The 19,390-nt window shown below is 41.8% G+C and overlaps 1 protein-coding gene across 1 annotated transcript in view; it reads right to left on the reverse strand.

The window, feature by feature from the left end:
* The window catches only part of ntf3 (neurotrophin 3), an 85,754-nt gene extending 77,261 nt beyond the window's left edge, over nt 1-8,493 (reverse strand). The window contains exon 1 of the mRNA XM_043713578.1: nt 8,456-8,493. The gene's annotated coding sequence lies outside the window, so the exon portion shown is untranslated. The remainder of the gene's footprint in view (nt 1-8,455) is intronic.
* Nucleotides 8,494-19,390: the final 10,897 nt, after the last annotated feature.

Consider the following 19,390-nt stretch of genomic DNA (forward strand, 5'->3'; position numbering starts at 1 on the left):
CCCCAGCACACAGCGTGTGAGGCCCCGCCCCCAACACAGCCCCCCACCTCCCCTGTTCCGTCTACCCCCGCCCCCTCTCCAGGGCATCCAGACTGCACACCAATAATAAGACTGCTGCTGCAGTTGCTTTTGTGGGGTAAGTCTCCAAATAGCACAGACACACATACGCACACAACGTTTTATTGCAACTTTTTGACGCGATCCATGTTTGCCCTGTACAGGACAATGTTGGAGAGATTATACCTGGGAAGCGGGGGTGGGTGGGGGGTTTAGGGTACACCCGCCTGTAGAACTCCAGGGTAAGTGTGGGGAGAGAGAGAGGGCGGGAGGTCAATCATTTGGAGACGGTGCCTGTTTAATCACTGTAAACAAAAGACGTAATCAGTGTTAGATACGCGGCTTTGATGTAATGTTTCTATCGGGACCTCAAGATCTCCTTCGGATAATCTGATTTTCAGATAATTGGTATTCGGATAATCGAGGTTCCCCTGTCTACCACAAAACTCCCCGAGTAAATTAACAGACTTCAAAACAATGGTATAAACAATGTCAAACACTGTGAAATGCTTAGGCAATTGGATTGCAACAAAAGAGCCCATAAAACCTCCCAAGTAAACAAACAGACAACAAATAAACTGCTATCTCAACAGATGTCTAGGCTGAATATATAAAAGCAGTGGGGAAAGATGAAACTTTTACTCTTTATTATTGTACTAGGATATACTTCCAATAATGTGAAATGTACTCTACCATTTTATCTCTTGGATGATCATATTAAAATCACCTGAAGACATTTCCACACTTACATTGTTGAATTTGAACTTGAAAGCTTGGACTGTTAAAAGGAGCAACAACTGGACAAACATTGCTTAGAAGGTAGTCATATCTTTCAATTCCAGCACTACAATAAATTGCTTCATGGAGGACCAACACAACTCATGCAAGAGCATTTCATGATGAACTATGAAGGACACCAAACCATTTCATAAATTGTGTAAACTCTTCCCAATCACAATCTATTGTTCACTCCTCAGTAACCTTTGTATAGAATCTGACTGATGTATAATTTCATGTGCATCATTAAAAATTAAGAAACCTGCTTGGGTGGTCTGTCAATCTTAGAAACATAGAATCCCCACAGTGTGGAAACAGGCCATTTGGCCCATTCAATTCATACCAATCCCCAAAATGCATTCCACCTAGAACCCCCCATCCCCCCCCAAGTAATCCAACATTTCTCATGGCTAATCCATCTAGCCTATACATCTTTGGACTGGGGTGAAACCAGACCACCTAGAGAAAACCAACACAGACATGGGGAGAATGTGCAAACTCCACACAAATAGTCACCTTAGGGTGGAATCGAACTTGGGTCCCTGGTTCTGTGAGGCAGCAGGCCTAGACACTGTAGCACCCATCAATGACCTAACAATGCCATCAGTTTGCCCTTTAATAGAGTAGGCGGGATTCAGATGTCAATTCCCTGACCTCTTGAAAAAGGAAGTGTGGCTGTGCTCACTGTGTACAGCAGCTATGTGTTCCTGGTCCTGTCTCCATTTGGTCCTGATCACAATATAAAAATCTGGCTCAAGATGTTACAAAATACTGAGGTCCTGTCTGTCTTGGTGTTGTGAAGGATGGGTCTGGTCAAGTTGCTGAACACAGCCCTATTCTGTTGGACTAGGCAACATCACGTCTCCCTTGTGGAAATGTTTGTCCTACAAATACCTTCCACCACAATCCATGAGGTGGTGGTCGATGGACAACATCATTGAGACCCTGTAGGAAGGAGAGATTGTGTATCATCATGGAACAGATTGTCAAAATCATTTGGCAAAACTCCTTATTGGCTCAACCTTCAAATAAATGCCAAGATGATTAGATTCTTCCTGCACAGTCAGAGTCACATGGGTACTGCACGTAACCCTCAAGGCAGCCATGACAGAGAAAAGACAATTGCATACCTCTTCCTGGAAAGATGAGCTTTGCAAAGTAGGTCTGGAAAGAAATGCAATGGCCTTTGTCCAAGTTCAGCCTGAGAAGCTGCATAATGCAGAACTCTGAGCCCCATGGTGATTCCCAGGGATGAAACTTAAGATAACCATCAACTATAGCCAGAAGACGTTTAAATCAGTGAAAATCTTCCAAAGCTTAGCGGTTCTTCTGTTTCAAAGAACTAGCAAAGACTGAATCTTGAGACTGGTGCATTCCAATATCCAGCACTAAAGCTTGGGCAAGTCATCAGGAATTGAAATGGAGGGAAGGACACTGTCTAACGTCCTCCTTCCATTCGCATAACTCAGGCCAGAAATTGTTCAAAGTCTCTCAGGTTATATACGTTGACATGAAATGAATGTTGCAAATCTAATCCATAATCATAAGTGTACTGAGGTAACTCAGTGTACCAGATATTATGTTGAATGGGTCTGAACTGTTTTGTAATGTCAATTTTAAAATGTTATGGTAAGTACTTTTGCACATTTTCTGAATAAAGTGTTTTTGGGGGAAAAAAATTGTGCTATAAGATCCATGTAAATCATAATGCTGTAACTAATCACATGACTCTAACATCAGTAGGAGGAAAGACATCAATCTAGGCAGAGCATGTGAAAGCAGAGGTCCCAGATATTATATTAGAGAACTTCGGCCACTTTTTCAATACTGTGTACAATTCTTATTGCCTTGCTATAGAAAGGATATTATTGAAGATGGTTCAGAAAAGATTTACCCAGCTGTTGCCGGGAAGATAGAGTTTGACTTATAAGGAGAGGCTGGGACTTGTTTCACTGGAACACAGGAGGTTGAGGTTTGTGGAGGTTTGTAAAATTATGAGGGATGTAGATACAGTGAATAGCAAAGGTCTTCTCTAGCTTGGGAGAGCTCAAAATTAAGGGGCATATTTTTAAGGTGAGAGGAGAAAAATTCCTCAGGAACAACTTTTTCACACAGAATGTGGTTCATGTGTGGAATGAACTGCCAGAGAAAATGGTAGATGCAGGTACAGTTACAACATTCAAAAAACATTTGGATGGATACATGACTAGGAAACGTTTAGAGGGATATGGGTCAAATGCAGGCAAGTGGGACTAGTTTAGTTTCCTGAAGAAGGGCTCATGCCCGAAACGTCGATTCTCCTGCTCCTTGGATGCTGCCTGACCTGCTGCGCTTTTCCAGCAACACATTTTCAACAGTATTTGTGTAGACAAAGCTTGAGGTATTCCAGACTGTATCTCAATATTGCATTTGGCAATTTTAACTGAAAGCATAAGATAAAATATAATGGGAGCTAAAAGCTCCAGAATGTGAATTTAAAACAGAGTTCAAAGGAGACAGGTGAAAAGGGAAGGCTTTGAAGGCATGGCAAAGCCTTGGAAAACTTCAAGAAAAATGCTGAACAAGGGGGAGACTCTGAAGGGGGGAGGGGATTGGGCCTTGGAAAACTTCAATTACAGGGCTTCAGAGTCAGCAATGTCCAAAGGAAGGAAAAAGAATCTCAGAAGACCGTAAAGCCAAGCGACAAGTTGCAAATCTCTGGAAAATATAAACATAATTTTGAAACACTTTAACAGGAAGAAGGAAAGACCCACAATATTCTGTAGAGCTGGCATATAGAGCTGGCCATACTTCAGCTATGGGATAGTACAGAAGAATGAAGGAGATCAAAAGTAGGAGGTTTGGCAGAGGCAATTTCATTGCTATAGTATAGTTCAGGCTACACGCAAAAGAGAAGTACCATCAACTTATTATGTTTTCTAGAGTAATGGACTGCTGTACTCGGTAGGGCTGGAATGTCAGGTGCAAATAGCTCACAAGCCTTTGGTAACGTTCTTAGGATCATGAGAAATCTCAAAATTGGCACCATGCATACAAGTATTCAGGCCTAGGGTGATGTGATACAATTATGGAAAGGTACAACAGCAGATATATTCTTGAGAGCAGCAGTGGATTGAGCAGAACGTGAGGATCTTATTTTTGTAGAAGAAGTGGTCTTCGTCTATAGCTGTAACCAAGGGAAAGTGCAACCAGTTTGTGGAGCTGAAAAATTTGACAAGATCAGACAACACTGGATGCAAGAATAGAAAATAGAACATAGAAAAGTACAGCACAGAACAGGCCCTTTGGCCCACGATGTTGTGTCAAGGGTTATTTTTAATGTAAAATAAAATAACTCAACCTATGCACCACTCAACTCACTGCTATCCATGTGCATGTCCAGCAGTCACTTAAATGTCCCTAATGACTATGCTTCCACCACCACTGCTGGCAATGCATTCCATGCATTCAACGACTTTCTGCGTAAAGAACCTTCCTCTGGCGTTCCCTCTCCTTTGTCCTAATATCTTAAAATGATTATGCTTATCTTAAAAGAATGTTTGAAATATAATTCAGCAGACCAAGGGATGAAGAGGTACCACAGTCAGAAACAACACTTGACACACATGAAAGGTTATTGGTGTCTGACCTTAGAATGGGCATACAAGTCAATGAGAAAAGAACTCCTACAGACACTGCAGGGGGTACATCCAGAAATCACAAAGCACTGAGCAAAAGCTTAACAATCAGTGTCATGGCTAGACATTTTGAAAAATGTACAGAATTACATTTCATCATGTAAAACATGCGTCTACCAGTAAATATCTACACAGCTAAGTAGAAAGGATTCATTCAACCACAGTGAACTCAGTGACCAGTGCAATAAAAGTAATCGTTCCATTATCTGGTATACTAGAAAGAATCAAAATTGAGTAATTCCCCAATTCATGAGTGAGGATTCCAGGGATTTCATTTTGGAGGCAGGTGTGAATCAAGTGACAATTTTAGAGACAGAAAAAACAGTCAAATATGTGAAGTCACTCATACATAAAAATCGAGAATGGAAATTAGTTTTACTCAAATACGGAGCAACATCACTGAATAATGGGTAGCCATCAGGGGAATGGTTACAGGCAGATGGGGGTGGGGAGGGATTAAAAACAGATGTACTGGATTTTTAAGCCAAACAAAACCTCTAAAGATGACACAAAGGTTAAACAACTCGAGAACAGCCAGAGCAACAAGTATCAGAGTCACTGCAAATCTTGATACATGACAAAAATTTGTTCAGCCTTAAAGTCAGGGCAGGAATCCTGGTTACATGGTAAGAAGTCAAAAGCCATCAACAGTCATCAGACAAATAGAACAACCTAACTCTTACATCATCAGGATATCTTAAAGATGCCAGATGGACAGGGTGCAATTGGTCATAATTGAGCTAAAACGTGAGACCAAGTATAGAATATGGGACAGCCATACATATACTACATTATACATGGTACAACTATTCCAATCTAGTGTTGTACAAGTGAACCGTATTCAGTCAGAGTTCCAGGCGTCAGGGAGTTAGCAATAATAGAGATAACAGTGGTAATGGTATTATTGATGTTAATTATTGATGTTTACAACTTAAGCTAGTGCAATAATGTGGATCAAGTAGAGAGAAACCTGGGAGTGATGTGTCAGACAAGATGTGTTGGAAGGAGATTCATGTAAATGATGATGATGTATCCAATCACACCACTCTGATATCAGTAAGAGAGAAGACAGCAACTTAGAATAAGGTTGTGAAGAAAGAGGTCATAGACACTACACTAAAGAACAATATTTAATTATCTACTATCTGCAGATATAAATAAAGGAGCATTACAGTCCATAAGGAGTTGAAGAGACTTACTTAGCGATTAGGAGCAAGCAGACTCAGAGATAATGTATGTGCAGATTCCCAAACTGGTATCTCAATGTGCAGGTAGCAGTATTGGCTTTCAGTAGAAGATAAAATAAAATTCTATTCCCTCTCTGCTAGAGCACAGCAGACTTACACAGTGACAAATCTCATCTGACCTGACCTTAGATCATATTTCTGCTCCCATTACTGCTGCCTATAGCCATTTCTCCCAGGAGATCTCCTCTTATGGTTTGCCATGCTCATCTTTCCTTTACCATGCTCATGCGTTCACTGTAGCTAATTTTCAAACATTCTGAGATGTCCATCATCCAACTATACTTTTGTCAACCTCTTTTTCAATGCCCTCTACTATCTTCTTTTAAAGAGATCTTTGTAGCTTTTCAGGTCTGTTTAAATTACATTCAGATTATTTTTATCAGTCCAATCTGCTCCTGTTGTGCATTCAAATCACTTCTGTTCTGGATAAGTCACATTTGATCCATCTATAAAATTGCTGGGTAGAAAAGATATCTCCTAACCTCTGCTTTTCAGTGATCACTTCAAACTAATACCACTTTGTTCCTGAGTCACGAATTATTGGAGAAAAAATCATTCACTTAAAAGCTTCTTTAAACTTTGTTTGGTTTTGAAAATCCATAAAAAATTATGATTAAGCTTTTCTGGTTCAGTGAAGAAACATCAAATTTTTAAGTCTGTGATCATAGCTATAGCCTTCGATTCCAGGCATAATTCCAATGATTTTTCACTCTGTTTTTCGTGTATTTGCATGCATTGTCAGTTTGAAACATTCATCATGTCTGTACCATTAAATCTGCCTAAAATTCCATTCTTTTAGAATCCTCAGTGGTATGAGTACAGGTATATTTCTTCCGACAGTTTATTTTCCCAGAAATATTACATCACATTTCTCTCAATTTAACCATATCTACCATTTATTTTGCTCAGTCCTGCTTGTAACCTTTTTAAATCTTTCACTTTATTCCTCATTTTCTAAACCTTGCTCAGCAGTGGCCCACTTGACTTTCAGTTAAACAAATTATGGTTTTAAACCCCATAAAGGGGCGTGAGTACATAATCTAGGCCAATAATTCAGCATCGCACTGTAGGTGCTATGCATTGAACAAGATGTTCAACCAAAGTTCCATCTGCCTGGTTAGACATGAAAGATTCCATTATACTGTTTGACAAAACATAATGCATTGTCCTCTGTACCTGACTACTTATTCAATGATCAATACCATCAAAAACACAAATTAAATAGCCATTCATCTCTTTTGGACTTTTTATGTGTGCACATTTACTGCTCCATTTACCTACATAATAGCAGAGACACTTCAAAAGAAACTATAGAATTTGAGGTCCAAAATTAGAAAGGATGCAATATTTATACAAGTTCTTTCTTCCTGCATTTTGCATTGTCCCCATGATTACTAATAAACTTTGATAGCATTCCTCTCATATCTATGTTCAAATCATTTCCACAAATGCTTGGGACACATGACTGCCTATGTACTGTTAACCCAAAACTATCTATTTGCAGGAATTTTTTTCTTTCTCGCCTCCATCCATTCTGCCTTTATTGAACTTTTTCTGAAAATCTATATATTTATATGTAACTTATCTCTGCATTATAAGCAAGTGAAGCCTATCAATGACTAAGATTAGGGTTAGTTGGCATTGTCAAGGGGTTGCATCAAGACTGGCAAGTGGTCTCTCTCAGAGGCTAAAAATTCTACTTCAAATCATTTTGCTTTTTCTGATTTCAGGCATGCATTTTGCCTGTGTGTGTATTCTTGTAAAAGCAACTTATTTGAACAACTTTTTAAATATTTTTAGTTAACAGTTTTTTTTCCTTATTCCACACACAAGGACTGGGATTCCTTGAACAGCTACAATGTAACATCAGGACTGACTAAACAAGAATTGGGTTCAAGGTGTGTTCTGAATTGAGGAAATGACAAAACATTTTAATGCAAGGGTACACCTTACACATCCTTGACATTAACAAGTTGTGAACAAAATCTTCACTTATCACAGAATCACGGAATTATTACAGTGCAAAAGGAGGCCACTTAGACCATCAAGTCTGCACTGTCACTGAGCATTTTAACTCTCCTTGCAACCCTGCATAGTATTTGTACATAAGCAATCACCCAATACCCTCTTAAATGCCTCACTATCCTTTAGGAACAAGAAAGAAAAATCTTTAACTCATAATAACCCAGTATTAAAGCATTTGAGATAAAAGAAAACAAGATTTGCTCAGTGCATCTTTTCCATAACCCAGAGGAATGTCCAACATGATTCTTCTGGGGTAGACCCAACTGCATGGAGAGATCAAACACCCACAACCAGCATTCGCTAATGGATGAAAACATTGGCAAGTTATGAATGAGCAATTTCATAATATGTCCCTGCTGGCCAAGGTTTGAACACTGGCACTATCAAAATAGTGTGTTTACCCCGTGGATTCCTTTTCAACAATATTTCAGAGATAAGTGAAAATTTACACGAGTTCTCTATTTCATCCAGTCAGTGCGTTTGGAGTTGTTCTTTAAATTATATTTTCCTACCGCATTTTTCAAATTAAATTAATTTGAATAAATCCCATAAGTATATAAGAATGTAGGTCATGATCAGATGTAAAGTGAAAGATTTTTTTAATTACTGCTTCAGCCATCCTGGTTGCTATTTTAGATTCGCACTGCTGTCTTTTAACAACATGCACATTACCTCCTATAGCCAGAAGGGCAAAGCCATCAGGTTCACAAAGCTTTCCTTGGCAGCTGTCGATGTTTTGCTCTGATTGGTTAACAGGAGGTGCAGCACTGTGGGGAAGGACCAGTCCTGCCACTTCATCCTGCCCACACGGCTACATTGTCACTCTGTGCTCCATCTAGTGGCCTGGTGGAGAATTGAAAAATGGATCCTAAGAAGGTAAAGATGAACATACATGAGTCAAACATGGAATCCTTGAGGCCTGAAAACTTTTCTCACTACAACTTCCCATGAACAAAAATATTTATGTTTAGGAATCATTCTTTTCGATAATCATGAAAGTCTCTTGAAAACTTGCTGTGTTATTTTATGATTTTAACCTTGTTTCTTGTGTTTGAACATCATTTGTAATTAATCTTATTGAAACAGAGAGATACCAATGAAAGGGTGACATTTCAGATTAGTTCTTTCCCTAACCACTTTTATCTTTAAACACTGTGCTCAATGGATGTTGATTAATTTCTTCATTGAGTAGGGTTGTGGTCTGTTCATTTTAATGAAGGTTAGTTATTTCCATGGCCCGTAAACATCTTGTGTGTCTCATGCTCCCAGTAAAACAGATTAAATATTAAAGCAAAGTCCCACAGAATTATTCTGAAATAAAAATATATTAAGATTCTTTTCTTAGGAGAGACCAGGAGATTGTACACAATGTATCATTATGGCTCTATGTTATGTGGCTATTGTATGCCTGGCTATTTCCAAGTTCATAAAATTATTTGACTCCCAGCGGCCTCAGCTCATTAGCTATTAAAATCCTTATCTCTGTGGACTCCACTAGGCTAGTGCTCTCCTAGCTAGCCTCCCAGCTTCCACTCTCTATAAATCTGAGGTCACCCAACTCTGTTGCCTATGTTCTTACTTACTCTTTGCTCACCCATTACCTTGGGTACTCATTAATCTACATTGGTTCCCAAGTAAACACTGCCTTGACTTTAATATGCCTTTCTCTGTTTTCAAGTCCCTCCACAACCTCTCCCCTTCCTATCCCCTAATTCTCCTCCAACGTTACTGGCGTTCCCACCCAGTTTAGAATGACAGAACCACTATAGTGCGGAAAGAAGTCACTAAGCTCATTGGCTCTGCTCTGACCCTCCAAAGAACATCTTAGCAAGACCCATCCACTCCACGCCATCCCTGTAACCCCAAATTTACCTTCACTAATCCACCTTGCTTGCCCATCCCTGAACACCAATAGGAAATTTAGCATGGTCACTGTGGGAAGAAACCACAGCACCAGGTCGAATACCATGCAGATACAGTATTGAACTCTACACAAGAATCAAACTTGGGTCCCTGGTGCTGTGAGGCAGTAGTGCCACCCATTTGACTGCCCAATTTTGACCTCATGCACATTCCCAAGTTTACTTGTTCCACCATTGATTATTACATCTGCAGCTGGCTACACCCTCAACTCTGAATTCCCTCCCCAGTCTTCTATACCTCTCCAGCTCTCCCTCAATCTTTAAGTCACCTCTTGAAACTGACCTCTTAGATCGAACATTTGGTCATAGGCGTTAGTAGCTTTTTATGTCACTTGGTGTCAAATTTCATGACACGCTCCCTTTGAAATGCCTTGGGATGTTTGATTATTTTGAAGGCCCTGTTTTAATAATGTTGTTGTTTTCTCTGTTGGTGTTCTGTATTGCATGTCTATTGCTTGTTTAGATGCATTGCTGCATTGTAGGTATATGCTGGAGGCTCACATGAATTGAAAGGACAAATGTGATTTGTTCTGAATATTAACGTTCTTGTATGACTGCAAACTTTCACAACTGATGCATACTTTTCTTGGCAAAAAAAATCAATTATTGTTTTCTAGACAAATGAAACAGCCAATATATACACACGAAGGTCACATAAAGCTATATTCACACACTTACATCATTGACTAAGAGATTTTCCTGTTGGCAATGTTTGAGAAGATTTGTAGCTCAGGTTGATGGTAAGAATGTAAGTTAGCTTGCTGAGCTGGACAGTTTGTTTTCAGACATTTCGTCACAATGACTCGGTAACATCATCAGTGAGAGTCTCCGGTGAAGCGCTGGTGGTATGTCACGCCTCTCTATTTATAGATCTTGGTTTCTTAAGATGGGTGATGTCATTCCCAGTTCTATTTTTTCAAGTGAAGGTAGATGGGATCTAAGTCAATGTGTTTATTGATTGCCATGCCTCTAAGAATTCTTGTGTGTGTCTTTGTTTTGCCTGTCCTAGGATGTGTGCTGTCCCAGTCAAAGTGGTGTCTTTCTTTGTCTGTATGTGTGGAAACTAGTGATAGTGGGTCGTGTCTTTTGGTGGCTACCTTGTGTTTTTCCTGTGTCTATTAACACACCAGGCAGACAAAGTATATATTTTATGTCTGTTTCCACTGACAGCTTTCCCTGGATTAGGTCAGTTACTTGTTATTAAAGGTCTTTTTTTTTTAAGGACATCACTCCATAATGGCCACCAAGCATGACTAGCCAGGAGATTCTCCCCATCTTACCACTTATCATAAGTCTATAGGAAGAATTTACAGGTTGCTAATCAATCTGTTTGACCACATTATCGATGCACATTCTTTGGCAATCAAGCCCTGAAGTTAAGCCTAAGTTTCTGATTCAGAGGCAAAGGGGTCTTCTCACTGTTCAGCAGCAATTAATCTGTATGTTGAAAGATGTGAACATGAACCCTAATGGTATCACGATACTGAGAGAACTCCCATGCTTAATTTGAATTTTGCCATGGGATTTGCATCAAGCAGCCAGGGTACCAGTTTTGCATCCCATCAGGAAAACAGTTACAACACAGTACTCCTCAGACCTGCACTGAAACATGAAGCTAATTATCTGATCACTTTCAGGAATGTTGTTTGAACCCACAGTCATTGGCAGTGCCAAACACAATCAAGCAGGCATCATTGAGGGTTTGGGGAAATTTTAGCTTGATGGTTTTAGTTAAGTGTTATAAAATGGAAATTGCTTGTTGTGTGTCTAAAAATATACACACGCGAGATTAATTTATTGATCTTGGCCTCTATAATTGGTTCACATTCCATCCAAACTTGTTTCCGTCCAGGAACATGGATCAATGAATTTGCATTTATTCGGAAATACTTTATTTGATTGCAATAATGACGAACAGCATTGAATTGCGATATCGAGCAAGTAGGAGTCTCAGAGTCAGAGAGTAATACAACACAGAAACAGACAATTCGGCCCAAAAGATCTATGCCAACAAGGTTCCGAATCTGAACTAGGCCCATTTGTATCCATTTGGCCCACATTTCCCTATTTTTTTTTAATCTATGTGACTGTCCAAAATTCTTTTAAATTATGTAATTATACTTGCCTCTACTATTTCCTCTGGCAGCTCATTCCATATACACACCATTCTTTGTGAAATATTTGCCCTTCAGGTCCCTTTTAAATCTCTCCTCTCCTCTCAAACCTATGTCCTCTAGTTTTGGACTACCCTAATCTTGGAAAAAGATCTTGGCTATTCACCTTATATATGTGCCTCATGATTTGTGAATTGTGAAGAGAATTTGATGGGCCAAATGGCCTTCTTATGCACTGACATCTCATGGACTTTGCTCTAAGAAGGCAGCTCACCAACATCTTCTCAAGAGCAATTAGGGATGGACAATAAATATTGGCCAAGCCAGTGACACCCAGGTTCTATAAACAAATAGATAAGACGGAAAGTAGTAGTCATTCATTTACGGTAGCTCAGCAGTGCAGCACTCCAAGAGTTCATTATCACTAGTGTGATTTAGATGGGGCACAGGAATGAATTTAGAATAGAATTGAATAGTATTTAATTTGACTTGTATTTTTACAAAAAGTGTAGTGAGAAGTGTTTAAGTCACCATACTCCAGTGCCTATTTTAATTACAGAAATTATATATAAAAAGAAACTTAGGATAAAGTCCATATTCATTCACTTCACGGCTCTTGGGTTTCCAAGGTCAAACAGAGAAGAAGCACGTTCTCGCCATTGTAGAACGCTGATGTCGAAGTCACTGAATCTTGGGCTGTTGGACTGGACCACCACGCTCCCAAAGACACTGCAAGGCCCCACCTTGCTGCAAAGTTGCAGCTTAAGCAGGCAACAGTATCTATCACATGGAAAAAGCCTGCCACATCTTGCTTATTTTCCGTAGATGTAACTCGTCTTTCCTGTAAAAAAGAATCTTCAGTATAGTCATTTTCATCACACCTGTTTACCAATCTTCCCTGTCGTACATTTCTGACATGTTTAAGTTTTATCCAACTTTGATTGAGCCATCACACTGTCATCTTCTAGATAGTTTTTCTAGTGTACTCATCTAAAGACTTGCCATCTCTGTCCCTGTGAAAGGTAGACTTCCTTCTGACCAAGTAAATCGCATTGGAATCGCTGTTATCAGGCCACAGGAAAAGTGAGGACTGCAGATGTTGGAAATCAGAGTCTAGGTTAGAGTGGTGCTGGAAAAGCACAGCAGGTCAGGCAGCATCTGAAGAGCAGGAAAATCGATGTTTCAGGCAAAAGCCCTTCATCAGGAATGAAGACAGGGAACCTCCAGGTGGAGAGATAAATGGGAGGGGGTGTGGAGCTGGGGAGAAGGTAGCCAAGAATATAATATGTGGATGGAGGTGGGGATGAAGGTGATAGGTCAGAGAGGAGAGTGGAGCAGATAGGTGGGAAGGGAGATTGGCAGGTAGGACAGGTCATGAGGATGGTGCTGAGCTGGAAGGTTGGAACTCAGATAAGGTGTGGGGGGGTGGGGGTGGAATGAGGAAACTGGTGAAGTCCACATTGATGCCCTGGGTTGAAGTGTTCTGAGGCGGAAGACGAAACGTTCTTCCTCCAGACATCGGATGATGAGGGAGCAGAGGTGGAGGTGGCCCAGGACCTGCATGTCCTCGGCAGAGTGGGAGAGGCAGTTGAAATGTTGGGCCACGGGGCAGTGGGGTTGATTGATGCGGGTGTGCCGGAGATGTTCCATAAAGCGCTCTGTGAGAAGGCGTCCAGTCTCCCCAATGTAGAGGAGACTGCATCGGGTGCAATGGATAAAATAAATGACATGTGTGGAAGTGCAGGTAAAATGTTGATGGATGTGGAAGGGTCCTTTGGGGTGGAATGTGTTGGTGAAGTTGATGAACTGTTCAACCTCCTCGCGGGAGCACAAGGTGGCGCTAAGGTAGTCATCAATGTAGCGGAGGAAGAGGTGGGGAGTGATGCCGGTATAACTACGGAAGATGGACTCCATCCCGACCTTAAATTTACCTGGGCCATCTCTGACACCTCCTTCCCCTTCCTGGACCTCTCCATCTCCATTAATGACAACCGACTTGATACTGACATTTTTTACAAACCCACCGACTCCCACAGCTACCTGGATTACAGCTCTTCCCACGCTACCTTTGCAAAAATGCTATCCCATATTCCCAATTCCTCGACCTCTGCCATATCTGCTCCCAGGAGGTCCAGTTCCACCACAGAACACACCAGATGGCCTCCTTCTTTAAAACCGGAATTTCCCTTCCCATATGGTTGAAAATGCCCTCCAAGGCATCTCATCCAGATCCCGCACCTACGCCCTCAAACCCCACCCCTCCAACCGCAACAAGGACAGAACCCCCCCGGTCCTCACTTTCCACCCTACCAACCTTCACATAAACCACATCATCCGACGGCATTTCCGCCACCTCCAAACGGACCCCACCACCAAGGATATATTTCTCTCCCCACCCCTTTCCACTTTCCGCAAAGACCATGACTACCTGGTCAGGCCCACACCCCCCAACAACCCACCCTCCCATCCTGGCATCCTGCCCTGCCACTGCTGGAATTGCAAAACCTGTATCCACACCTCCCCCCTCACCTCCATCCAAGGCCCCAAAGGAGCCTTCCATATCCATCAAGGTTTTACCTCCACATCCACCAATGTCATTTATTGTATCCGTTGCTCCCAATGCGGTCTCCTGTACATTGGGGAGACTGGACGCCTTCTCACAGAGAGCTTTAGGGAACATCTCTGGGACACCCACACCAATCAACCCCAATGCCCCATGGCCCAACATTTCAACTCCCCCTCCCACTCTGCTGAGGACATACAGGTCCTGGGCCTCCTCCACTGCCGCTCCCTCACCACGCGACGCCTGGAGGAAGAACGCCTCATCTTCCGCCTCGTAACACTTCAACCCCAGGGCCTCAATGTGCACTTCACCAGTTTCCTCATTTCCCCTCCCCCTACCTTACCCGAGTTCCAACCTTCCAGCTCAGCACCATCCTCATGACCTGTCCTACCTGCCAATCTCCCTGCCCACCTATCTGCTCCACTTTCCTCTTTGACCTATCACCCTCATCCCCATTTCCATCCACCTATTGTACTCTTGGCTAACTTCTCCCCAGCCCCACCACCATTTAACTCTCCATCCCGGAGGCTCCCTACCTTCATTCCTGATGAAGGGGTTTTACCTGAAACATCGATTTTCCTGGTCTTCAGATGCTGCTTGACCTCCTGTGCTTTTCCAGCACCACTCTAATCTAGACTGTAATCAGGCCATGGCTGGCCTTTGGCTATTATCACTGTGTTGCTGCTTCAAATAATTTGTCTTTCCGGTTGGTCTCCGCAGCCTCACGCTCCCCTTCCTCTGATTATTTTGAAACTTAGTATTAGTTCTGTGGATCAATGCATTTGTAACTCGGGACAGTGGAAAAGGACATAAACCTCAGAATCTCTGGTGGTTGGAGGCTGGAGCCCTGTTGGGATGGGGCAGTAGTAAGAAGGGAAGATGGCAGTGGTCGACGCAGGAGATTTCTCAAAACGTTTTCCATAACCTTCAGAAAGTAGTATTATTAAAAAATACATTTGTGTGGTTTTAAATCAGAAATATTCTCCCATGACCATATTTTGGAACAGAGAAGCAAACCAATTCAGTTTCCCTAATTCCCGTTCCAGGTTCCACCGCAACCATACCTGTGCCATCATTCTGGGAATCTTTAGATGTTGGGTGCCTGGCCCTGTGTGCTGAATCAGTGTTTTCCCATTGATACTGGCTGCTCTGCAGCCACTTTATGTTTGATGGGGTGTTGCTTGGTTAAAAGTGAAACCTCTGCCTCCATCTGGAGAGGAAGTTCTGCTCTCAGGTGCTGCTGGCCAGCTGGATGACTGACAGCTCTGTAATCCCAGTGGCGCCAGCTTTGAATGGTGGCCATCAATGGGACTTCAGGCTGTTTCCAAACAAACGGGGAGGTTTTGGAAGATGGGTCTGGGCTAGTCGTGGAAGCTAGCACACAGAGCCTTCGCAGTGGCTCTGGTGTGCTGTGATGGTGGGATGACTTTAAGGGTTGGACTCTTTAAAGGGTGATTTGCATTTGTGTAGATGACTCCAATGGCCACAGGAGACCCCCAAGGAAGGTTTCCACTCCCTCTCCCCTATTTGGCTGACACTAGCTTGCCCACTAAATGCTGCTGGGCTAACACTAGATGTCAGTCTCTTCTTGCTATGGGTAAGATAGCAGTGCGGTTCAGTGGAGGCATTTAAATGACCACTAAAAGGTTTCAAGGAGCCCATGCTGGATGGGCCACCTCATGCCTCCACTTCACAGCCCTCCCCATCCAGTTCTCATAAAAGGCAGTCAGCCTAGATAGACAGATAGTTAGTAAGTAAGTAAGTAGATCATGTGCTGCTTTTTATGACGTAGATAGACAGCTAGTTAGTAAGTAAGTAAGTAGACCATGTGCTGCTTTTTATGAGGTATACCCCACCTTCTAAACCTCTGTTGGGTGGAACTGTAAAGTTCCCACTCTAACACATAAACATCAAAACTAACTTTCCCACTATTCCCACATCTGTCAAACTTTATTCTGCTTCTTCCAGATCCTTGAACACGTAAATGTTCCTAAAAACTTTGATACTCAATATTAACTTTTTCATATCTCAGGCTGGTCTTCCTGACACTATTAACTTACATTCCTATAATCAACCCAGTAACCAGTACTGTTTCAATAACCGACTTTGCAGATGCTTGTATTCCATCATATTGCTCTGTCTCTGACAACGTAAGATTCCACCATTAAACAAGCACTCAGTAATAATCAAGGTCATTAATTTAAATTACTTATTTAATGACTGTATATGACTGGCAAAGCACAATATAGCACATTATAGAATAGAATATCTTTTGCATTACAGATCAACAGCTAATTGCTTAAAAACTAAGTTGGATCTTTTGGCAGTGGCACAGTGGTTAGCACTGCTGCCACACAGCGCTAGAGACCTGGGTTCAATTCCCGCCTCAGGAGACTGACTGTGTGGAGTTTGCACATTCTCCCCGTGTCTGTGCGGGTTTCCTCCGGGTGCTCCGGTTTCCTCCCACAGTCCAAAATTTTGCAGGTTAGGTGAATTGGCCATACTAAATTGCCTGTAGTGTTAGGTGTAGGGGAGTGGGTCTGGGTGGGTTGTGCTTCGGTGGGTCGGTGTGGACTTGTTGGGCTGAAGGGCCTGTTTCCACACTGTAAGTAATCTAATCTAAACCATCAAGTGGTTTCCATGTCCTGGCGAATTTGAATCATGAATAGATATGAACATATGGGCAAGGAAGAAGAGTAGGCCACTTGGCCCTTCAAGCCTGCTCCATCATTCAATAAGATCATGGCCGATCTGATTTTTGGATACTGAATAAAGATTCTTCCACCTTGTGTCTCTCACCTGCGCACACACACAACATGGGTGCTGGGGAAAAATAAGCACTACCGCAGTTAGGCAGTAGTGTGAAGAAAAAGAAAGAAGAACAGGAATGTCAGATATCCTGTTCACTAAAAAAAAAGAGAAAAAAATAAAAAAAAGTAAAAAAGAGATAAAGAAAGAAAAAAATAAGCAGGATTGTGACCTCCTCGTGGGTCTGCTCCTGGGCCTGGCCAAACTGGCCATAAACAGGTCCAGGAAGCGGGCCGTGGAGGGGGTTGTTGGGGCCGACTGCCTGCCCCTCTTCCGCGGTTACGTTAGAGCCCGGGTGTCCTTGGAGAAGGAGCACACGGTGTCCACCAACACTCTGGAGTTGTTCAGGGAGAGGTGGGCGCCGCAGGGAGTGGAGTGCATTATTTCCCCCTCCAACTCTATTTTGATTTAATCCCTGCCCTCCCCTTCACTGTTTTGATCACACAGCATTGCCTTTTGTGAAGGGCACTGCTTGTCACTGGCCACTCAGGTGTTTTCCTTTCTTCCTGGTGGTGGAAATTGAATAAAGATTCATACACCTTGTGTCTCTCACTGTGTCTCACACCTGAAAAGAAAAGAGAGAAAAAAAACAGGATTGTCAGAAGTTTGCTCACTCCAGGAGCCAGCTCTGTGCTAGCTGGGTCAATGTTATGTATAGTACACATGTAAATAAGGAGTAACTTGATGTTGGGATACTGGCCTTTGCAGAGTTATTTCCCTGGTCAAGTCCCCTCAAGACCTTTCATGTTTCATTTAGATAATCTCTGACTCTTCTAAACTCCAAAGATACAGGCATAAGCTTTCATCAAAAGGCAATCTGTTCATTGCATCTAATAGCCTCGTAAACTTTCTCTGCACTGCATCCAAAGCATTAAACATCCCTCCATAAGAACGGTGACTGGTACTGTACACAGTACTCCAGACATGGTCTCACCTTGTATAAATGAAGATCAACGTAAATGCTCGAAGTTGTAACTTATGATTGGAGTTGCCATTTTTTTATACATTGTAAACATTTAACAACCCTAACAGATTCAAAACAAAACGCGCAAGTTAACAATGAGGAAAGTAGGAGTAAGTGCAACCAGAGCATTGCCCATAATCAATGGAAGGAAAAATATGAAAATAACATGTCATTGTTTGCCAAACACATTTACATCATTTAGTCTCATTACCTTTTAGCATTGAACAAAGATAATTGCTACTTAATTTGACAAAACAAATCCATGCTCTTGTTTATTACTGGCATCTGTCTTAAATTGAAATTACTCCCAAGTGCTGTTAATCTGTGACCAATTAACTAGTGATGCATCCAAGATACAGTTGGTAGGCATGTTAAAAATCTGGACCCAATTTGAAATAATTCTTTAATGAAGCACACAGTTTCTGCACAACCTCAGTGATCAGTAAACTATTTAAATAATTGGCCAGGAGTGATTCTGTTATCCCAGGTTTTGTTTTCATTTGCTCATCAACCTACTGGTTTTTAGGGATGTTTGATGTGGCATCATAGTGTTGTGTATAGTCATTGGCACTGGCCATATATTGCACTGCACATTAAGGAATTAGGTGCAGTAAAAACTGACAAAAAGACCAGCTGATATTGGTCTTCAGGTCTCATTTTAATATTCAATACAGCTGCCACTTCTTATTATTTTTCCAGAGGCAATTTACACTCTCATCCACTTTAATTTTAGAATCCCTACAGTATGAAAACAGACCATTTAGTCCAACAAGTCTGTACTGACCTGCCAAATACCAACCCACTCAGATCCATTCCCCTACCTCATATTTAAGTATACTTTCCTTTATTGGTCAGAGTATTGAGTACAGGAATTGGGAGGTCATGTTGCGGCTGTACAGGACATTGGTTAGGCCACTGTTGGACTATTGCGTGCAATTCTGGTCTCCTTCCTATCGGAAAGATGTTGTGAAACTTGAAAGGGTTCAGAAAAGATTTACAAGGATGTTGCCAGGGTTGGAGGATTTGAGCTATAGGGAGAAGCTGAACAGGCTGGGGCTGTTTTCCCTGGAGTGTCGGAGGCTGAGGGGTGACATTATAGAGGTTTACAAAATTATGAGGGACATGGATAGAATAAATAGACAAAGTCTTTTCCCTGGGGTCGGGAAGTCCAGAACTAGAGGGCATAGATTAAGGACGAGAGGGGAAAGATATAAAAGAGACGTAAGGGACAGCTTT

This window comes from Chiloscyllium plagiosum, chromosome 23 (assembly GCF_004010195.1).
Source record: "Chiloscyllium plagiosum isolate BGI_BamShark_2017 chromosome 23, ASM401019v2, whole genome shotgun sequence".
Taxonomy (NCBI): Eukaryota; Metazoa; Chordata; class Chondrichthyes; order Orectolobiformes; family Hemiscylliidae; genus Chiloscyllium; species Chiloscyllium plagiosum.